This window comes from Lynx canadensis, chromosome C2 (assembly GCF_007474595.2).
Source record: "Lynx canadensis isolate LIC74 chromosome C2, mLynCan4.pri.v2, whole genome shotgun sequence".
NCBI classification, from domain to species: domain Eukaryota; kingdom Metazoa; phylum Chordata; class Mammalia; order Carnivora; family Felidae; genus Lynx; species Lynx canadensis.
Window position 1 is genome coordinate 140,952,575 of NC_044311.2, and position 22,695 is coordinate 140,975,269.

Here is a 22,695-nt window from a genome sequence, read left to right on the forward strand (position 1 = left end):
TCTGGAGCCTGTTTCGGATTCTGTGTCTCCCTCTCTCTCTGACCCTCCCCCGTTCATGCTCTGTCTCTCCCTGTCTCAAAAATAAATGAACGTTAAAAAAAAATTTTTTTTAAAGTATCAATGGATAAGGATATTTTAATAAACATGGGAAATTCATGCAGCAAAAGGATCGTGGCTTGCTTGCCGTAATACCTCAATGAGTTAGGGTAGAAAGGAATATACATATTATCCAAGTAGAAAAATAAAGCAAAACAAAATAAAGCAAAAACAAAACCTGACCACCCATGACCGTAAACACATGAATAGAGAGATATTCGTTGCATCTTAAAAAATCTAGCTAATTTTTAAAATAAAGCACTGGTTCACGCACCCACGATGTAATGTATGCCTTGAAATTTTAGAATAGTCTGTGCAGGAAGGCAAGGGACTAAAGGCAGAGATGTTCAGAAATAAAACCAAGGCAAAGAGATCAAAGATACTTTCCTCCCCAGTTCAAAATGCGGCATGGGCAGAATTCATCTGCTGTGTATAAATTTGATAACTGCTTTTATTGTTGTTGGTCTTGCAAAAAAGAGATGAAATGCAGATATGAATATTGCTTGCTTTGGAGGATAGTCGGGGAGCAGATGAAAAGGCACAGCAAGTTTGACAGTAGTAAGTTACATTTATAGAGCAATAAGAGACGAATATGTTATTTATTAATCTGAGCATTTTAAAAGAAAGTTAAAGTCACTGTTTCTTTCCTGCACACTAATTATTCCGGGCTGTAAAGCCCTCCAGCAAACTGGAAATATTAAATTATTTTGGCCTTTACAATTTCTCTTGGTCTTTGCACCCAGAAGCATTAGATATGGCAGTGTCTGTCTTTTCTTTGAGAGGGCTCCAATTCCTTGTATACTTTAAAGTGCTGTCTAGGTCCATTCATAATATATTTAATGAAAAATTTATTTTCTCTCCCATATTATTTGTCTTTATGTTGTAATGCACCAGTGGGCTATAGCTAATTTTAATGTTAAGACATTTAGTTTAAATCCTCAAAAAATTAAAAATAGAGCTACCCAATAACCGAGCAATTGCATTACTAGGTATTTATCCACAGGGTACAAAAATGCTGATTCAAGGGGCGTCTGGGTGGCTCAGTTGGTTGGGCATCAACTTCAGCTCAGGTCACGATCTCAAGGTTTGTGAGTTCGAGCCCCGCGTTGGGCTCCGCGCTGACAGCTCGGAGCCTGGAGCCTGCTTCAGATTCTGTGTCTCCCTCTCTCTCTGCCCCTCCCCCACTCATGTGCGCATGCTCTCTCTCTTTCTCTCTCTCTCTCTGTCAAAAGTAAATAAACATTATGTGTATTTACTTTTGAGAGAGACAGAGTGCTCCAAGCTGTCAGCACGGAGCCTGATGCGGGGCTCGAACTCACAGACCATGAGATCATGACCTGAGCCGAAGTCAACCGCTTAACCGACTGAGCCACCCAGGCACCCCTAAAAAATTTTTTTAAATGCTTATTCAAAGGGGCATATGTACCCCAATATTTATAGCAGCACTATCAACAATAGCCAAATTATGGAAAGAGCCCAAATTTACATCGACTGACATGGATAAAAATATATGGCACACACACACACACACACACACACACACACACACTGAAATATTACTTGGTGATCAAAAAGAGTGAAATCTTGCCATTGCCATTTGCAACACTGTGGATGGAACTAGAGTGTTTATGCTAAGGGAAATAAGTTAGTCAGAGAAAGATATTATATGATTTCACTTATATGTGGAATTTAAGAAATAAAACAGATTAACATGGGAAAGGGAAGCAAAAATAAGATAAAAACAGAGAGGGGGGCAAACCGTAAGAGACTCTTAAATACAGAAAACAAACTGAGGGGTGCTGGAGGGGTGTTAGGTAGTGGGATGGGCCAAATGGGTGATGGGTATTAAGGAGGGCATTTGTTGGGATGAGCTCTGGGTGTTACACGTAAGTGATGAATCACTAAATTCTACTCCTGAAAAAATAAAATAAGGTGAAATAAATTCTCTGATCTTTAATACCATGTGGAACAGATGGTGCTGTGCTCTTATAGATAAATATTTTTTGTGATAAATTTTTTTTCTTTTTATTCTTTATTCACATATGTTAGTTTTTCCCCCCAAATGTTTGTTTTTTTCCCCAAATATGGTCTCAGTGTATGTGCTGTAGTTAGAGGTGTCTGTTTTATACTCAATTCTGGAGGTAAGTGAACAATGAAAATAAAAGTAGGTGGATCCTAATTTCAGTAGGGCAATGTTATCATCATTAAAAGCACTTGGAGATACTATTATAATGGAGAGAATATTCCGGGACTTCATTTATTTTGGATACTAGTGACATAATTTAGAGTCTGTTCTTTCGCCGTGGGACACACTTTGAAACATGTAAGTCCCGCCTTCCTAAACTGCTTATTTTAGTCTTTAAAAAGGATAAAAGTCACTTGAGCATTTGATCAAATTGAATCAAAATGATATTTTCAGAGTATTCTGCATTACATTTTACTGATAAAAATGTAAATGCTATTAACAAGTCCTGAATAAATGATTAAACATGTCATCTAACTTAAGAAATAAATCCTAGATTAAAATTTTTCTCTCAACACCTATCTCCAAGATACTAGAAAGTTCTGATATATATCTATATATATCTCAAATACATCTACATTTCTGCTGAATTCTTCCTTTCTTCAAACTAACCGTCTCATCTCATTTCTGTTCACTTTTGTGTCCTCTCTCTGCAGTAACTGCCAGGGATCCCGTTGCCTGGAGACCACTCTTGAACATCCATTGCTGTGGCCTCTTGGAGATTTAAGGCATCTAATAAGGAGCTGACAGAAACCATCAGCTTGCTCCTGAGAAAGTAGCATTTTTTTTAAATCACCATAAAGCACTTGTCTGGATATTACGTATTTCAGGTAACTGTAACAACTAAAGCATAGGATACAAAGAAGAAAAAGTACCTTTAGAAAAATCTAAGTTCTACGAATCCATACAAAAAGGAGGTGGGACAAAAAACCTAAATGTGCACTTTTTTTAAAATTTTTTTTTAATGTTTATTTATTTCTGAGGCAGAGAGAAACAGAGCACGAGTGGGGAGGGTCAGAGAGAGAGGGAGACATAGAATCTGAAGCAGGCTCCAGGCTCTGAGCTCTCAGCACAGAACCCAACGCGGGGCTCGAACTCACAGACCGTGAGATCATGACCTGAACCGAAGTCGGTCGCTCAACCGACTGAGCCCCCAGGCGCCCCAACTTTTTTTTTTAAATAGAAGAACGTTTCAACTCCCCCCAATTTTTCAAACTATTCTAAAAGGCTCTACTATCTGTATTTTTAGCTCTGTTATTTTTCTATTAACATTCTCGTTAGCCCAAAGGAGTTATGAAGCAGAAAATTCAATAAAATTACATAAGGCCAACTGTGAAAAAAAGTGAGTGAAGGAGATAAAACACAGCTATAAGAACTCCATATTGCAAAATCAACAAAATGAAAAGGCAGCCTACAGAATGGGAGAAAATATTTGCAAATCATACATCTGGTAACAGGTTAATATCCAAAATATATAAAGACTTCATACAACTTAATAACGAAAGAGAAAATAATCCGATTAAAAATGGGCAAAGGACCTGAATAGGCATTTTCCCAAAGAGGTTATTCAGATGGCCAACAGGTACATGAAAAGGTGCTCAACATGACTGATCATCAGGGAAATGCAAATCAAAACCACTCTGAGATATCACCTTATGCCTGTTAGAATGGTCATCATCAACATGACCAGAGATAAATGCTGGCGAGGATGTGGAGAAAGGGAACCTTCTCTGGGTGCACTGCTGGTGGAAATGTAAATTGGTGCAGCCACTATAGAAAACAGTATGGAGGATCATCAAAAAATTAGCAGTGGAACTTTCATATCCAGCAATTCCACTTCTGAGTACATACACAAAGGAAATGAAATAACTATAATTAATGCTGTATGGTGTATTTGAAAGCTGCTAACAGAGTAGATCTTACAAGTTCTTATTACAAGGGAAAAAAAACCTTTTGGTAACTACATGAGGTGACAGGTGTCAAGAATGATGACATAATTATAATTTTGGAATATAATAAAATAATACGGATAAATCCAGTAAAGAAAACCCAGAAGAGCCTCGTATCACCTTGGGGCATTCTGATTAGGATCGAAGAGTGCAGCACATCTTAATGGTGTCCAAGGATCAAGAAGAGATTAATATTTGGTGGAAGGTGTGCCCTGTTTAAGAAGTTAGGATGTATTTGAGTAATATTTTGCATTTCTGGCAGATAAACTATTTTTTAAATGTTCATGCTCAAAGGAAAAAAACTTTTGTAAAGTAGAAATTTAATGTGAATTAAAACACAGCTCAGAGATGAAATTAGAAAGAAAACAATGGCCCTTCTTTGCTAAACATTTATGGCTTTGATGCTATTAATTACACTTTGTTTTGCATACAGTGCCTCATGGTCGCCAAGGTATGGTACATTATTTAGAATTAACATTTCCTCCAAAATTCTTTATCTCCAAGCAAGTAAAAAGCCATACAAGCCCGAACTGCAATTAAGATGTGCCTCTCCATGAGCATTTGGAGGCTGCTGGGAGGTGGTACATTCCAAAAAGCTTAAGATTGTGCTTTAATAACAGACAAAACTAAATTTCTGCCATATTTCACAATGTGACCATGTATTGGCTGTTCAACCTCCCTAAACTTCATTTTTCTTTTGCAAGAAAAATGCACGTATTTATTGTATTGAACTCCTAAGGTTGTTATGAAAATCAAATAAGTAGGTATGTAACCAGGTCCCTGGAACTTTATAAGCACTTAATAAACAGGAGCTATTATCATTATCATTCCTATTAAGTTATATGAAGCCAATAGGATCATAAAGTTCTGAGACTGAGTTTGAGGGCAATGACAGAGTCACATAGCTAATTGTGAACTGCTGTTTAAGAAAATAAAAGGAAGCTATTGTCTACATAGTACCAAAGAGTACATTCTGAAGAAACTAGGTTAGATTAGAAAAAAAAAAAAGTGTTTTTAATGCTTCTTGGAGATGTGAGAGAAGAAATGGCGGTAATGCTGCATTAGGAACTATTTATTCTTGGGAGAAGTATAAAACCAAGGTCCTGCACAGTTCTATCCCATCTGTTTTGTTTGTTTTGTGTGTGTGTGTGTGTGTGTGTGTCTGTGTGTGTGTAGGTATAACTTACATAAGCAAAGTACCTAAATATTAAAAATACTGCTTGATGAATGATTTTATGCATATGTCATGTAAACCCCTACTCATCAACATGTAGATCTTAGCCACCATCTCAATAAGCCCCCTTGTGCTCACTAACAGTCAAAACACCATCCAGGCCCCAAAGGCAATCACTCTGTTGATATGAGGCTTCGGATCCCCTTCCCAATCTAGAAAAGGGGCTTGTGAGAAATTCAAAGCCTTCATTCTGTACCCTAACTAGACTTGACTCCTAATCCACTGCCTTTACTTCACCCACCTTCAATGTCCCCTTGCCTCTAGCCAACAGTCACCTTGTCATCAACATGCCCTTAATCTAATTAATCTGTACTATGTTAAGTATTCTCTAGACAGGAACAGCTGATGAACTGTGTGACATTCTTCTGATATTTAGGGGACTTTCCCTCCACTATACATTAATGATGTTTCATTGCATTTTTTGATTCACAAATTCTACAACCATCATTGCACTGTATTTTCCAAAGCATCCTGGGCCAATGCTAAGAAGGTGACAGAGAAAATAAGCTTCAAAAAGACCTGAAGGTGAACTGTACAGGTAGCTACATTTTTCTTTTTAAAGTTTATTTATTTATTGAGAGAGAGCCAGACAGAGAGAGAGAGAGAGAGAGAGAGAGAAGGGAGGGGGAGAGAGAGAGAGAGAGAGAGAAAGCATGTGGGGGAGGGGCAGAGAGAGAGGGAGAGGGGGAATCCCAAGCAGGTTTTGTGCTGTCAGCACAGAGCCCGACATGGGGCTTGAACCCACAAACCATGAGATCATGACCTGAGCGGAAACCAACCGTTGGTTGCTTAACTGACTGAACCACTCAGATGCCCCCGGGCAGCTACATTTTCAAACTCAAATTCCCCAAAGAAGATTTTCTGGTCCTAGTTAGAGTTAAATCATGGTGCAACAGCAGAATGAGCTTGGTGTTCTTGGTCTGAAGCAGCTCTCCACACGTTTCTATCATCAGTGTGTTCTATGCTCCGAATCTTACCTCGGATACCTGACCCAGGTGCCCAGCCTGGGAATCCTTCCATTTTAGGGAAGAGAAACAGGCCCAAAAGGCGCACTGACCTTTGTAGGCTCCCTACCCGATCTAGGTGGGTGCCCACTTGCCAAAATGACACTAACCTCTCATTTAAGCACTAGACCACTGATGACTGTACAAGAAAATAAGCCCATAATGAGCAAAGGATCACAGTTTACAGACAATCACAGAAAAACTCAAATCATTTCTAATATCATCCTTTTCATAACAGTGCTAGTGAGTTCTGAGCTTGGATTTTTCCACTTGCTGCATGAAAATACAAGGACTATAATAATACAACTGGGTCAAAAATCAAATAGTAGCTACAAAAACCCTCAGCCCTTGGGTTGCCGTGATTTTCACTTGAGTACGCTCAAGGGTTCATTTTACGTTTGACTTTAAAATTCACACTCAATTTTGACACGAGATCTATGACTGAGTTCTTTACACTACCATCCTGTGAAAACAGATGACTCAGCCGCCAGTTCTAACAGCAGATTATTGCAGTCATCATCCAAACATGCCTTATGCTGACTAGAGAGGGCTTTCAAGTTAATGAGGCAAAAACAGCAATGTCCCAATAGAACATACGCTATCCTGTAATAAGAAAAAAAAAAAAGAACAAAATATAAATACTAAACAATGTGGTATCATTAAAATGTAGTCCCTTAAAAAATCAAGCATCTTTACTTTTTTCCCACTGTTTGATTATTACTTTTAGAGTAGCTGCTCTCTTAACTCAAGTCTATTTTTACACAGCTTTAGAATTCAGATCCCCGTAGGAACCAAGAAGCTAGAGGCTGATTTTTCTCAACAGGTTTCCCCTTCATAGTCAAAGCGTCCGCTGGACAAGAAAATGAGGTCAGCCCTAAGAAGAATGGTAATCATTTAATAACACCGGCTGCAAGCCAAAGAATTACAAAAATAAGTCAATCTGAAGCAATAAAAAGCCAAAAAAAAAAAAAAAAAACCCAACCAACCCAGAAACCCGAGCAAAAACAAATTCAAAATTAGTGTTTTTTTAAATCAACTTACCCAACAAACTACTTAAAGAAATTACTACATTCTCCCTCAAGAAGGATGTGGTAACACAATGCCATTTTTCTACCCACTGAGCAGCACAGGATGCGGGTCAGCATACAGATGTGACATCCCCTTAATTATATTAACACCAGGCAATAGAGTCAGAATGGTATTTAGAGTTATTAATTCATTCAACGTGGACTAATCACCTACTATATATATCCTTTCCCTCTGTCTCAGGGGCTTGGCATATAAAATATTGTGTGGTGTGGGCAACAGATATGAGTTCTAAGGCACCACTGAAATACAGTTACATCTGAGGGGCCCTGGAGGCGGGGTCGGGGAAGGCTTCACAGTTGGTATGACCTATAAGCAGAGGCTGAAAGCGGTAGGAATTTGCCAGTCAGACAAGGTGAAACGATATTCCAGCAGAGGGCACGTGCAAAGTCACAGATGTGTGAAGTAGCTTAGGATTTTGGAATACAACAAGCAGTCTTGTGTAGCTGCTGTAAAAATTGCAATCTAGAAGTGACAAGAGATGTGGCTAAAAATGCACGCAGGAACTTGATGGTACGGGATCTTTAAGTCCAAAGAGTTTAGCTCATCTTTGCAAAGAGGGGAGTGACACAATCAGATTCGTGTTTTAGAAAGATACTTCATGTAGCTGTGTGCAAAGAATGGGACCTAGGAGATCCATTATGGACTGTTCCGGCAATTTGCATGAGAGGGAACACGGGCTGGATTCGAGGTCGCACTGGAGAAAGTGAGGGGAAAGGGTTGAATTGTGTAGGACAAAGAACTTTCTAGAAATGGTTAGCAATCTCTGGGGTTTCTGACTCGAGCTACTAGAGTAATAAGGGTTTTCTGAACAAAGACCAGGAATCCAGTGGGCCTAAGTTCTGGAGTAGTAGACTAGTGCGAGTGGAGAATGGTTCTATTTTGGGAGACACTGAGCCAAAAAGTGTCTTTTGAATATCCAGGTGGAAATGACAAAGCAAAGGGTTTGGAAGATTAATGTCTTCATTCTGTCATTGCCTAGGACACTTCAAGCGCTGGTTTGAAATTATATGCAAGTATTTTTGATGATTTACAGTGGAGGTTCAGGAGAATAAGGACTCTTGCAAGGATTTCTTTGATAGCTTTATGGCAAGTGTTTCAAATAAAGGCACTGTAGTCCAGGGTGTCACTGGGAACCTTGATAGAGGTCTGATTGTCATCCATATAATTTTCAGTGTGAGTTAACACCACCAGCGTCGGTTTGGTGTGAATTAACCATGTATCCAAACCCCACATCCTGAAATCAGGGTTGTATTGCAACAACATCATCCAATGTAAATAACTGTTTAATGTCATAAATAGGCATTTAGGAAACAATCTTTTAAAAATATAAATTAAACTATGTCACTACACTTCCCGGTGGTTTCTGCTTTCCCTCAGAGTAAGAGCCAAAGTCCTTATAACAGCCCACAAAGCTGTCCATGATGTGCCTCTTTCTCCTTAACTCTCTGACTCCATTTCTCATTACTGTCTTCCCCCAGTCACTGTATTCCAGCTACACTGGCCTCTTTGCTACTCCTCAAATGTCAGAAACGTGACGATTCCCTTTTGCTGAGAATGTGTCTCCTGCAGATTTATCTGCATGGTTTTGACTTATTGGTCAAATGTTATCTTTTAAGTGAGTCCTTCCTTGACCATTGATTTTAAATTGTGGCAACTAATTTTTTACCAATCCCTATTACCTTCTTTTTTTTAAAAAAAATGTTTATTTATTTTTGAGAGAGAGAGAGAGAGAGAGCGTGAGTGAGGTAGGGGCAGAGAGAAAGGGAGACACAGAATCCAGGTTCCATGCTGCCAGCACAGAGCCCGACCCAGGGCTCAAACTCGCGAACTGTGAGATCATGACCTGACACTTACCGACTGAGCCACCCAGGCACCCTGATATTACCTTCTGCTTTATTTTCTCAGTAGTGCCAAAGTATAATTTTTGTACTCCCTCCCAACATCATAGCGGGAGATAATGGTGATAGCATCTGTTGATAGCATCTGTAGAAAGGATCTAGATGGGTTTTAGTAGAATAGACTGAGCTTGTGCTGCCTTGACTCACAAGCCCCAAACTCAGTGGCTTAACTGAGATAGCTTCTTTCTTCCTCAAAGTCTATTTAAGTCAGGTGACTAACCATGATGGCTCTCCTCCATGCAGTGACTCAGGAGTCCAGGCTCATTGTAGTTCATGGCCCCAATCGGTCAACATATGGCCTCCATGCTTGCCCCCAAAAGGAAGGAGATTGTGTTGAAAGGTCCCACAGAGTCTTTTACGTAACTCAGGCCAGAAGTGACATACATCACTTCTGCTCATGGTCCAATGGTCAGCTAGTTCCATGGTCCCACTTAACTATAAGAGGGCTGGTTGGGAAGTATAGTCTTCTAAGGGCCCTTCAAGGAAAGGAACCCTGGGCATTGGTGAGCACTTCTCAAGTTTCGCACAACAGCCAGCTTTGGAATGGCTTCCTTAAGATGGAGAGAGCACAGAAGTAGGATCCAGCAGAGCTGAGCATAGATCTTGTTGAACCAGTCACTAGCCATGTTGCCTTGAGTAAATCAATCATTACCTCTGGGTCTCAGTTTTCAAATCCACCAAATGGGGAAAATAATACCTACCCTGCTTGTATTAGCGAGACTTTTTAGTTTCTGCTACAAAAGTCTGCAAGCAGAATTACCATATTTAGGTGACTGTTCAAATGCAAGTACATAAATAATGTAGTATGAAACCTAGAAAGCCTGTCTGGATGAGATATAACAAATTGTGCTGTTCTACATCAACATTGTTAGAGCCGTAAACAACGGTACCATGTCCAGTCTTGCTTGCTTAACGGCTGAGATGCCTAAGCAGCGAAGTAAGGAGCTGTTTACGTATCAGCACTCGTGTATTTTCTATGTACGGAGTATGAAGAAAATGCAAAGGAAATTATGATATATGTTAAACATTAAAGATTACCCAAAGCACAAGTTTGGCGGCTCTTGTGGTATCTGATGCTCTGTTGCTAGAGAGCATCTACCTAGATCAGCTACTAGGCCACAAAGCCGACCCTATGTTCCAAGGATGGATGTGTAGTTAGGACAGGGTATAATACTGGCCAACTGTCAGCTATTTGAAAAGTTTCATTACCATGTATTTGAGGCGATATCAAAGTCTTTTAAAGACATCAATTTTTACAGATTTGGCTAATTAATAAATATATTCGTTGTCAGACATCAAACGGTACTGAACGTACATGTAGTTACTTTGTAAGTCACCTCAAGATTGCTCGTGATGGTAAAATTTTAATGGTAATAATGATAATCATGATTATTGATCATTTTTCCGTATGCAAAAAATGTCATCAATAGCAGGCGTAATCTTATAAATAGATGTCATGCAAAATACTCAAACGTGTGAATTCTACTATTAAAATATGCTTTGGGTTATCTGGAAAACTCAGTGAAATCTACAGCATCATGACAGAAAGAGTCCAAGTCACCTGTTTTAAAGTGACAAACTGTCCCTATAGAGAGCTTCTTTTTAACTCAGCCTGCCATTTATTTTCTGAGAAAGCTCATTCTGCCTGCATGTATCTATGTCTGATAGACGAGTATTTCCTACATTAAACAGATGGGCCTCTACAGAAGCTCCCCTATGATTCTAGTTCAGAAAACGTTTCTTGCTGCTAATAATAGTATTATACACACACGAAACATTAGGAACACCTATATGGTCATTGAAAGGTTACAGATCGATTACAGCCTAAAATATTAGAGTCCAGGAACCAGTCAGTACTGTGGTAACCAACCCACAAAAATCCATATAAAAATCTGCTAATTGAACTTTGTCATGGAATTTTTCTGCCTAGTCATTGGCCCACATAACTCTACGGTGACGAACAAAAGAAATGGATCGAATAAAGCCAGCTGCAAATAGATACCCACGGCCATGTGCTGGAATGCAGATAGCATATCAACAATGAGATAAAGCTTTCTGAAGCAGAAGGTCACTGAACCAAGATTTCTGACACATGTCCAAGTGCTGGCTTTTAAAATGGAGCGTAACAGAAAGCACAGTGAGTGAATTTTATAGGATGTTTTATGTGATGTTATGATAAAATAGGACCGGGCTATTGCCAAGCGAATGCTCCTTTGTTTCCTTTTGCTAACAACTTCTATGTACTATTGCCTTGACTCGAGGGTTTGGGTTCCTTCCCACCTCCCACGAAGATTACAACCTCGAGAATGATTGTTTTTCTTCTCTTGAAACACTTCTGCTGCTCTCATGGATAAAAGACATTCACAGAGCTGGTCACAGTTCCAAGTTGATGACCATACATGTGTGGACACTTTGGAATAGAGAGTATAGAAAAATAAACAGTCCAAATCAGAAGGAACTTTCTACATGGCAGTTAAAAACTGTGTCCAAAATAGCGCACATGCACACACAAACGCAGATACACACAGCTTGAACTATGATCTCTTATCTCTGTCTCTCTTCTTACTAATCTCTTTCTTATTCAGATTTGACAGTATCGTGCTTGTCTTTAATAAATGCCATCAATGGTTTTCAATCATGGCCTGTATCTTAATTCCAGGAGTATCATTCACATGGAGTCTAGATTGAGGTCAGCAAACAATAACCTATGGGCCAAATCTGGTCTGCTGCCTATTTTGTATGCTAATAAGCTAAAAACATCTTTTTTCTTAATGTTTATTTATTTTTGAGACAGAGAGAGACAGAGCATGAACGGGGGAGGGGCAGAGAGGAGGGAGACACAGAATCGGAAGCAGGCTCCGGGCTCCCAGCCGTCAGCCCAGAGCCCGACGCGGTGCTCGAACTCACAGACTGCGAGATGGTGACCTGAGTTGAAGTCGGACGCTTAACAGACTGAGCCACCCAGGTGCCCCTTAAAACATCTTTTATATTAAAAAAATGTTTATTAATTTTGAAAGAGAGGGCACGAGCAGGGAAGGGGTAGAGTGAGAGGGGGGCAGAGGATCCAAAGTGGATTCTGTACTGACAGCAGAGAGCCTGATGCGGAGCTTGAAGTCACAAACCATGAAATCATGACCCGAGCTGAAGTCGGATGCTCAACTGAGGGAGCCACCCAGGAGCCCCCCCCCTTTTTTTTTTTTACATTTTTAAATGGTTGAAACCAATCAAAATAATAATATGCTATGAAACTCAAATTTCAGTGTCCATAAACAAGGTTTTATTGGAGCACATCTATACTCATTTGTTTATATGCTGTCTGTGCCTTCTTTTGGCTGCAAAGGCAGATTTGAGTAGTTGCAACACAGACCACATGGTCTGCAAAGCCTCAAATATTGACTATCTGGCCAAATAAAACAGAAGTTTGCCAGCCCCCACTATGCAAATGGGATCTCCTGGGGTTGAGTAGTACCTAGCCTGTGTGGCTGTCTACTAAACCTGATCTCTAATACTCATCCTTTTAAGTGCTTTTTCTCGAGCTAGGCATTTAAGATTTTCCATAAGCTAGGCTCAGACCAGATTCTCTCCAGCCTTTCCACCCATTACTTACTCTTTCCTCAGTACCCTGTAGCTTTTTATGTTGCTTCCATGTTCTAGCTGTGTGTTGACATCTGTGTAGCTTCATCTGTCTGTTGATATCCAACCTGAAATCCCAGCTCAGATGTCACTTTGAACCTGGCAGCTTAGAGATGTGTCTACCTAATAGGATTCCTCGCTTCTGTGAATTCACAGTGTCTTGATCTTCTCTGACACACTTACCGTATCTTGCCCTGCACTCTACTTAGTCATACTCTTGTATCATTTCTCCTACTTTGTCCTGCAATCCTTGAGTGTAAGGACTTGCCTTAGGTTCCCTTTGTACCTTTACGAATGGTGTGGGTATGGACAGGCCTGGTGACGATCCCAGTAGACTGAGGGACAAATGCCAGCATCCATCCAGGCCTCTGCACACAGGCAATCACGTATTTCCTTAGTTGCAGTGTCCAAGGAAATTCCAGTGGCATGGCAAAAGACCCAAGTTAGTACTCTAATAAAGCTGCTATGGGGAGGGGTGGCTCAGTTCCATAAAAACAAACAAAATCTTGGAAGGGCACAAGCCCAGGACCCAATCCAGAAGCAGACAAATACACCGAGGAACAGACAGGCCCTAAACATCGGCAACATTCAATAAGTAGTGAGATTCCATTCACCAGACCGGGGTCCAGGGCAACAGAGCCAATAAAAAAGGGGATAAAGTGAGGCTGTGGTGTTTGGCCAGGAGAAAATAGCAGCCGGGTCTTAGAAAGACTGGAGTTGTAAAGAGGTGACTGGGCAAAAGTCCAAAGACAGACACACTCAAGGTCAGAGCTAGGCTACTACCAAGACAATGACTGGAGCTGAGTCCCAAATATTGTGTAAGGACTCCTTAAATTATTCTTGCTTAGGTTTGGATTTAATTCTGAGATTTATAGAGCAGAGAAATCTATAAAGAAGGCTTAAGTGGCTCTAGCAGTGGGGGAAGACAAGAGACGCAGAGGGAGGGGGAGAGCAAAGCCTGGGAAAGGCCAGGGTAGAGAGAATTAAATGAGCCCTAACCACACGTCAGGCCTTGATAAGGCTTTTACTTACAATACCTCATTTGACATGCATAAGAGCTGCAAGGAAGCAGCATATCCCCATTTTACAGAAGAAGAAACTGTGGCTTAGAGATTAGTGGAGCTGAGGTAAGAAGGCAGCCATAAATGAAGCCACACCAATTCCCCCTGCTACCTACCATTGCCCGTCACACTTTTTCAATAAATATCTATTAAATGAATAATGCAGGTAGAGAAATGACAAAGCGGTCTTTTTACAGTTCAACATGGTAAATGTGAGAGCACAGATATTTGTCTCTTTTATTACTGGCCCATTGAACTCAAACTCACAACTCACTCATGGGTACTCTGTGTCCCATGTGCCAACCTGCACACGAAAAAATCTAAAAACATATTGGTTGCTGTGGTCAGGTGCTCTGGATTTCTGGCCTTCCAAGTCATTTTCACAAACATGTCCAAATTCCATTTCCAGATTTATTTTAGCGTGCTCAGTCCCCCTGGGTACTCACCATCTTCCAATTAACCCTGGTACACCTCGTTCCCTGCATGTTAAATGTTCCCTCAATAAAACCCTCCTTGATCTCTTTATGCAGAAATGGTATCTCTTTCTTTCCTCCACTCTGATAGACATTTCTTTCTATACCATTTATATGGCTCTATCCTTAACCTGAAATAATAGTTGCATATAAGCTCCAGGAGCTTTAGAGTTTGTTTACATCTTTTTGTCCGCCCCCCACCCCCCACCCCAGCAACAGTGCCTTAGAATGGCATTCATACAAAAAGTGCTCAAAAATGTATTAAAGAACAATGTACACATGAAATTTCACTTTCTTAGGCTCCTCAATGTGGGCATTTTTTCCCTCGGAGGTTTGTTCCCACACTCACCTTATGTTTGACTTGGTTCTTTTCAATTAATACAGTTCTTTCTAGTCACTGGAATTCTTTCAAAGAAGCAGTTGTATGAAATGGAAGACGACGGTATATTGAAGGTAACTAAGGCTTTTCATTCTATGCCAGTTCCAAAGCCAATGTAAGGATCTGAGTCTAAAAGTACTTTTCACTACCAGTAGGATATACAGGCCTATTGGCATACAATCTGTTTTTCAAAGTCTTTAACAAAAATACTGATTCGAGTATTCTTCCTCTGATCGTGTATTCTTCTAAGAAGTGCTATTTAAATAACTGTATGATTTCTTTTATTGTATAATTTACATCATTGTAACAGTCTGATAGTTCACAGGGACCCCTTGAAAGACTTATATTTAGAACATGTAAAAAGCGTATTAAAAGGTATTTTTTCTCATTTGATAAATATTAATGCATTTATTGATGGACAACCATTTAGGGTTGTCCTAAATTATGAAAAAAATAATCTTGAGTGTGCAGTTATTATAAGAAAGTTAACTATTACTAAAGCTGAAAATATAAAATATATTCTTCTGGAAACTGCACCTGAAAAATATTAATGATAGAAAATCTGATGGTTTCTGCTGGATAAGCTCCCTCGTTTTGATAGAGGCCTCCCAAAATGCAATCATTTTAAATTGTCTGTGTAAATAGACAATAGTAGCCATGTAAATTATGGCTTAATATACATAAAACTTAAAGCCACTTATATTGGCCTCTAGAATGTGTTAAATACTTTAAGGATATTGCTTTAAAATTCTTTGCTTAACTTAATATGAAGATTATTCTACAAGCCAGCAAGTAATGAAGGGATTCTATGGAATAATAAAAGAAATGTTTAGCCAGGATTTAAGAATTCACTAGGATAATCTAACCAATTATAATATTGACTATGATTAAGGCTAAAAATAATGTACCTATCAAATAAAGTGAATTATAAGAAAGAAATAGAACACCCTGTATAGGATTATCTGAGCTGATTCTTTCTAGAATCCATTTTTTTTTTTACTTTTCATGTTATATGCAGTTTTAATATGGTATTACTTCTAATCTTTCAAGTACTGCTGTCAGATAAACCTAATTATTTCCTAGAAATGGCTTGCTACTGAAAGAAAAATGTAGCAGAAGACTTAGTCGCCCATTTAGATATATTCAGTTCATATTAAAATATTTCCTTCTTTATTTTTTTCTCTAAAAGAAGACTCAAGTGGATGAGGTATCAGACATATTGGCAAAAGTAAGATGAAGGTGGGTAGAGAAGGCGTAGCAAATCCCAGGACTTGACACAGACCAGACAATTCTTTCATTAAGTCTCTAGGAGCCCCGGAAAATTTCCACAGATATTTCTTGGCGACTATTACGAATTGAGTATTTGTGTCCCCTCAAGATTCGTATGTTGAAGGCCTAATCTCAGTGCAATATATTTGAAGGTGGGGCCTTTGAGAAACAATTACATTTAGACGGGGTCAAGAAGGTAGAGCCCCCATGATGGGATTAGTCCACTTATGAGCTTGGTCTCTCTCCCCCCACCCCACCCCCGCCTCCAGTGGAGAAAGAAAGCAGCTGTCTCTAAATCAGAAACAGGGGCCGGACCAAGCACTCAACCATGCTAACTGATTTTAGACTTCCCTAGAAGTCTAGACTTCCTAGAGCTAGAAGAAATAAATGTCGATTGTTGAAGCTACCCAGTATGGTATTCTGTTACAGCAAACTGGAGAGAGGATAAGGATTGTCAGTGTTCCTCTCACGTGGCCCTTGAAGTCTTGGCCGACAAGATCATGAATCTTGGTGTCACAGCACCTATGCTGACTGCACACAGCTTGCTGAAGATGTTGGTGCCACTCTCTGAGCATTTGGGAAGGCAATGCTGAGACGTGTCTGGTCCTACATCTGCAATCGTCTGAGATCCAGACTTAGACACCCAGCATGGTTGTCTAGGACACTAGTTTTTGAAGCTATTGTTTTAATCTCATTATGAAAAGAAGAAATTATGCTACTTTACTCCTTGTACATCCGTGTTTTACGAGGCTCTCAGACTATTATCCTCCTAAAGTTCAGCCTGCTGACATACCAACAAATGGTAGGATTTAGCTTTACACCAACTGATTACCTTAAGAATGGGAAAGGGCTCAGGATCATGTCTCACTCTGAGTTCAAAAATTAGGCAGTAATTTACATTCTTGAAGTATCATTGAAATCCTTGCAACAGATGTCTTTTCTCCCAAAATTGAATAGATGTGGTTAGAACCATCCTTGTTCCTTTACTCAGGGCTGTCTGTGGTCAGTGGCAAACAGTTTAATATAGATCCTAATGGTAGAGACAACATCGGTTAGTTTTTGTACAGGATCCTGTCTTCTTATTCATTGTTGTATCTTCAGAATGAATTAATATGTAAATCTTAGGCTGTATAGTAATCAGTTCATTCATTTGATTCAACAAATATTTATTGAGAGCCTACCATGTGCCAAGTACTATTTGAGATATTTGGAATACATTATTAAGACACTTGTCCTTGAAGAGATTACATTTTGGAAGGAATGGAGGAACAGGCAATAAACATAACAAAGTATAAATATTGTCAGAAGATATTAAATTCCACAAGGAATAAAACGATAAGTCAGCAGGATAAGGAGGATCAGAGGAAGGGATACAAGCAAGTTGAGATACAACAACTTGAAGGCAGTGAAAGAGTTGGCCAAGCGAACACCTGGAAAAGGGCACTCCAAGCAGATGGCACAGCCACCAGAGAATAATTTGGGTCTCAGATAGTCAAGCAAGGAGGTCAACGTAGCTGAGGGAGAGTGCCGCAGGGGGAAAATGGTAGGAGATGAGGTCAGAAGTTAGCAGGTCAGGTCCAGAGGGACTCGGAGACCATTTAAGAACTTTGGCTCTTACTCTGCATGGACATAGGGTGCTGCTAAAGGGCTCTGAGCAGAGGAGTGACATGATCCAAAATTGGGTTTTGGAAGGAATCCCTCCGGTTGCTGGGCTGAGAAGAGACGGTCAGGAGTGAGGGTAACCTGAGAAAGAGGACTAGGAGGCAATGGCAGTAATCCAGGTGAGAGGTATTTTTCAGAGATGAAATCAGCGACCTTGGTTCCCCATGAGTTAACTTACCGATGCTAGCTAGCCCAGACTGAAATGACTTTATACATATGCTAAATAAATCTATTTAGATAGATACAGCTCTGCCAATACATTTCACCTCGAGAAATGCTCGGGTATGCTTTTTAATTCTTACATTTTGTGAGCAGGTGGTACAATGAATGGACACCAACTTCAAACAAACTCCCATAAGAACCATCAGGACTAACTTACCCGAAAGGAACATTCAAATTCACATCAATCAATAATAGCTAATAATGGCCTCCGTTAATTTGTTTTAATTTTGACCGAGTGATAATATTGCCATCTTTTTTTTTTTTTTTTAAACAATCCTTGATGGAACTGCTACCTCTGTTGAACTCTTGAGTGTATCTCGTCCCAAAGAGAATGATCAACAAAATCAGTCCTGGATACATGCTATACATTCCGTTATACCTACTCATAGCTCATCTGTGACATAGCTTCTGAATTAAAAGCAAAGAAAAAAAAAACAGGAAGAGAGAGAATAAAATATTTGCTCACATCTGGGAAGAATTCAACTAATTTCTTTAGCTGACTAAGGTAGGATTTAAAATGTTTCTCTCTCTCTCTGTCTCTCTCTTTTTTGCAGCTCCTTGTTAGCTGTTTTGCCCTTCAGGAAAGGATCTGTGGTGGTATGGATTGAAAAGGTTACACTGTGATCATTTGCAAATGAATTCTATCTGGAATGAAAATCCACATCGTTTTATACTGATGTTGTAATGTTCTATGTGATATTTTGTCAAAACTATATGCTGCCTACAACATAATATTTCACCTTTAGTTATTAGCACATTGACACATTATGAGAACAGTAACAGTTGGCAATGTGAGCAATATTCCAACTATAGAGAAGATTTACCATATATTTTTAAAAGCTTACAGAAGATACTTTCACCTAGTCTTGATCTATCCCATGAGGGGATTTTAGTGGGCTTGAAAGCCTCCAAAATTATTTCCAAAGTTGTGTGTTCATATGAATTTGTGAAATGATCCAACAGTTTTTATCACAATCTTAAAGGAACCTGTGACATCACCCCTCTTTGGAAAAAACAAAACTTAAAAAAACACTGACGTGGAAAAATGCACAGATGGTACTTTTTAAAGGTTATTTATATATCAGAAGAATACTCTCAATTTATGTACAGTTTGATTGCTCACAAAATTTAGTTTTGTTTTGATCAAAATGGACCTTTTGCTTTCACATCTTGATTTTCTAGAGAAAATATTTTATTTTACCTGTCATTATTTTTTTATAATGAGACAGACCTTAATTTATTTCAATCAGCACTGATGAGCCCCTACCATAGACTGAGGGATACAATGATGAGAAAAGATAAAAAGACCAGGTTCTTGACCTTGAGAATCTCACAGTCTATCGGGAGAGATGGAGACACAGCTATTGAGCATAAATTGTGAAAAACATTATTAGGGAAATGAATTCAATGGTGGTTTTATCCCTGGGATAACTGATTTCCCAGAAAAGATCTGGGTTATTGGCACTGGGAAGATGACTATGTTTTTCTAGGCCGGGAAGAAAGTTAGAGTGTTCTGGGCACAAAGAACAACAGGTATGAAAGCGTGACCGTTCAGTTTTGTGAGAACACAGGCTTAGGGGACAGGGGTGGAGAGCTTGGCTGAAAGGAAGTCTGGAAAGATGAGGCCAGGCTCCAAAGAGCCTTGGGACCATCCTAAGAGTTTGGAGTTGCGTATGTAAGGTGAGGAAAAAGTATAGAGGAGAGAGAGGATCGAATTAGTTTAGAAATCTGACTCTCGTGGATAAGATGAGGCCAGACCGAAAATACCAGGAAGCTCCTGGAAAAAAAAAATCTTGAATTAGTAATAGAATAGATATTCTTGTCCCTATTTTTTTTTTATTTATAGAAATTTCTTTTTTATCGTAGCCTATAGAAGGATCACAATCATCTTCCTCTCTCTTGTTCCCCAAAGTGGCTCTGAACTGGGGTCCCTGCTTTCTCTCTTGCCCCTTACAATCCGGACTCCACATGAAAGTGAGTGGCCGTTTACAATAAAATACAAATCAAATCATTCTCCAGAGGCCTCAGCCCTGATGAACATCCTGACTAACGTCTGTATATTTCTATTTCTTTTTCTTCCATATTCTTTTTGAGCCCACTACTACAACTCTGTATTAACTAAGTGACTGTATGAGCCTTATGGGAAACACGTCACCTCTGTGACTCTTGGTTTTGTTTGTTTGTTTGCATCTTTACAGTGGTGTCGGAACTCTTGTCCTTACTTCAGGGTTCTAGATATCAAAGGAGACAGGAAGGTGAGGCATTTTAAGATTCAGGAACCCCATCTAGGGAACAAATCCCATGTCCTCCAAACACTGCGGCCCTGTTAATTCTCAAAAATCTGAGCGAAGGCATTCCTTTCCGTGCACAACATAAGCCAAGAGTTCGAGTCAATCGCTTGCAATGAATTAGACAGTAAAGAAAGTTGACTCCTTCAGTGAAGAAGCTCTGGACACTTCTATTGTGTTTTATTTTTCTTGCAAATATTGTGTTTATGACATGAATGATCAGAAGTCAAGGAAAGGCTGCCCTCACATAACTTTATTCTGTCCAGGAAACATAGAGAAGGGCATTTGGACATTTGAAGCAAATTAAAGCCAGATCAAAGGCCAGAAGCACTTGCCAGCTTCCTACTTGTCTTTGTCCACAGGCCAAAATATTACCAAAACAAGTGTTTCCTGTCAATAAGCTGCAAGCACAACTTCTAAAATATTACGGTTTTTAATTTTTTTTCAGGCATGAAGTTCCGTAAGCTCATTATATTTTAATTATGTAGCATAACCCCAGTTACATAACAAATTAAAGTCAAACCACTGTTACTTTTCTCAAGGAATGCTGTATAAACCTCGAAGGTTAGAAAGTCAACCAAAAAAGAATAGTAGTTCTTTATAGTTCTAATAGTAGTTCTTTATATTATCCACAAATTTAGAAATCTTTCACTTTTAAGGACAGTTATTTGGTTTTTTTTTTAATTTTTTTTATGTTTCTTTATTTTTGAGAGAGAGAGAGAGAGAGAAACAGAGCATGAGTGGGGTAGGGACAGAGAGAGAGGGAGACACAGGATCTGAAGCAGGCTCCAGGCTCTGAGCTGTCAGCACAGAACCAGACGCGGGGTTCGAACTCACGAACCATGAGATCATGACTGGAGCCGAAGTCAGATGCTTAACCAACTGAGCCACCCAGGCGCCCCAGTTACTTGATTGTTGAATGGTTCCCACTTTCATCAAGTATAACTGGCTTATGTTGGGATGAACGTATTCCATTTCGTTGCTGTCTCCGTACATTTCTTTTAGTTTGCATGAATATGGCCAGATGAATCATACATAAAGAAAGCTCAGCTCCTCCAGAGCACTGCTATTTTGCTAAGAGCTCCACTGCCAAATTCAAAGCTAAATTCAGGTTTTAGGTATCAGAATCTTGCATAGGCCCCCGGAGAATATTTTGTTCAAATAATGTAACACCTCAGCGATCAGAGGTTCTGTTCACCTGTTGTGTCTTCAGAAATACGATATTTTACAAAGTCTGAGGTAATGAATATTAAGGCATTATTGTTACCTTTTTTAAAAAAAAGCTCAGACAAAATATAGTGAGACAAAGGAGTGGACTGTTTTATGAAAACATCATACAGAAATGTCAAGAAATAAACTTTAGCAATTCTATAAAGAAAGGGTAAAGGAAAAACTTAAAAATCTGGAAATGCTCTGGTAGAAATCTGGTTAACTATCAATCAAAAAGAAGCAAACCATTTTGGCAGAAGAGAAATAGAAATATTAATTTTGAGCCAAAATGTTATCATTTTGTTAGTTACTGAATTTCTGCTTTTAGCTCAAAAGGTTTACAATTAAAAGCCTTTGGTCTCTTTTTAGAAATTCCTGTAAATAGCATTTGCTAGAAATTTGTTGGAAAGACCCTAAAATGGGGAAAGATGTGAAAATAAAATCTAAGATTCAGTTCAATCTACTGAGATGGTATCTTCATTTATATAATCGGAAGAAATGTCCGAATTGGAAATCAATTTGCCTTGTTATTGAGGAGCTCGGTTACTGAGTATCTGTGGCCGTCAGACAAGAAAGTGTGTAAAAGAAGGAAGCACATTCAAATAAATCTCTCGTGAGCCTTTTCAACACAGGTTTTCTGGGACAGGCAGGCTAAACCATAAAGTTTTGTTGGTTTGGTATCTATTTCACACACACGTAGTCCACTATTAATAGCAAACAAAGGGACATAAAGAAATTAAAATACTGAGTCCTTCCTCTCTATGTTTTACAAAGATACTTTACTTATTTTGCTTATTTCTCACAACAATCCAATAGTTGTGTATTGTCATTGCCACTGACCACACAAAGACAGTAAGGCTCAGAGGGGTTTACTAAGTTGTCTAAAGTCACCTGGTGAGTAAGTGGCAAATGTGCGATTTGAATAGAAGTCTACTTACTGAGTTCAAAGCCCATTCTGTGTCTGTCACATCAGATTTTGTTACATATGCTCCTTTTGCATCGTTTTAGAAAGGTACAAGAGTTTTATGAAATAAATGAGCTTCTGATAAACTGGATACAAATGACCTTTTATAGATTGAGTCACGTATTCATATGGAACACACACATGTAATTCATATATTGAATTAATGAGTGTTATGCATTACATTTGTAAAGCATAAAATGTGTGAAGAAAACAGATAACCACAACTTTGAACTGAATCTTAG

General features: G+C 39.1%; 1 protein-coding gene and 1 long non-coding RNA gene across 2 annotated transcripts in view; one reads left to right on the forward strand and one right to left on the reverse strand.

Annotated features, from left to right (window-relative positions):
• The window catches only part of CYYR1 (cysteine and tyrosine rich 1), a 105,823-nt gene that overhangs the window by 40,926 nt on the left and 42,202 nt on the right, over nt 1–22,695 (reverse strand). The window lies entirely within an intron of this gene.
• Nucleotides 12,217–22,695, forward strand: part of LOC116738316 — a 45,334-nt gene continuing 34,855 nt past the window's right edge. Inside the window, exons 1-3 of the long non-coding RNA XR_004344106.1 lie at nt 12,217–12,258; nt 14,845–14,913; nt 16,538–18,497. This is a non-coding gene — a long non-coding RNA (uncharacterized LOC116738316). The remainder of the gene's footprint in view (nt 12,259–14,844; nt 14,914–16,537; nt 18,498–22,695) is intronic.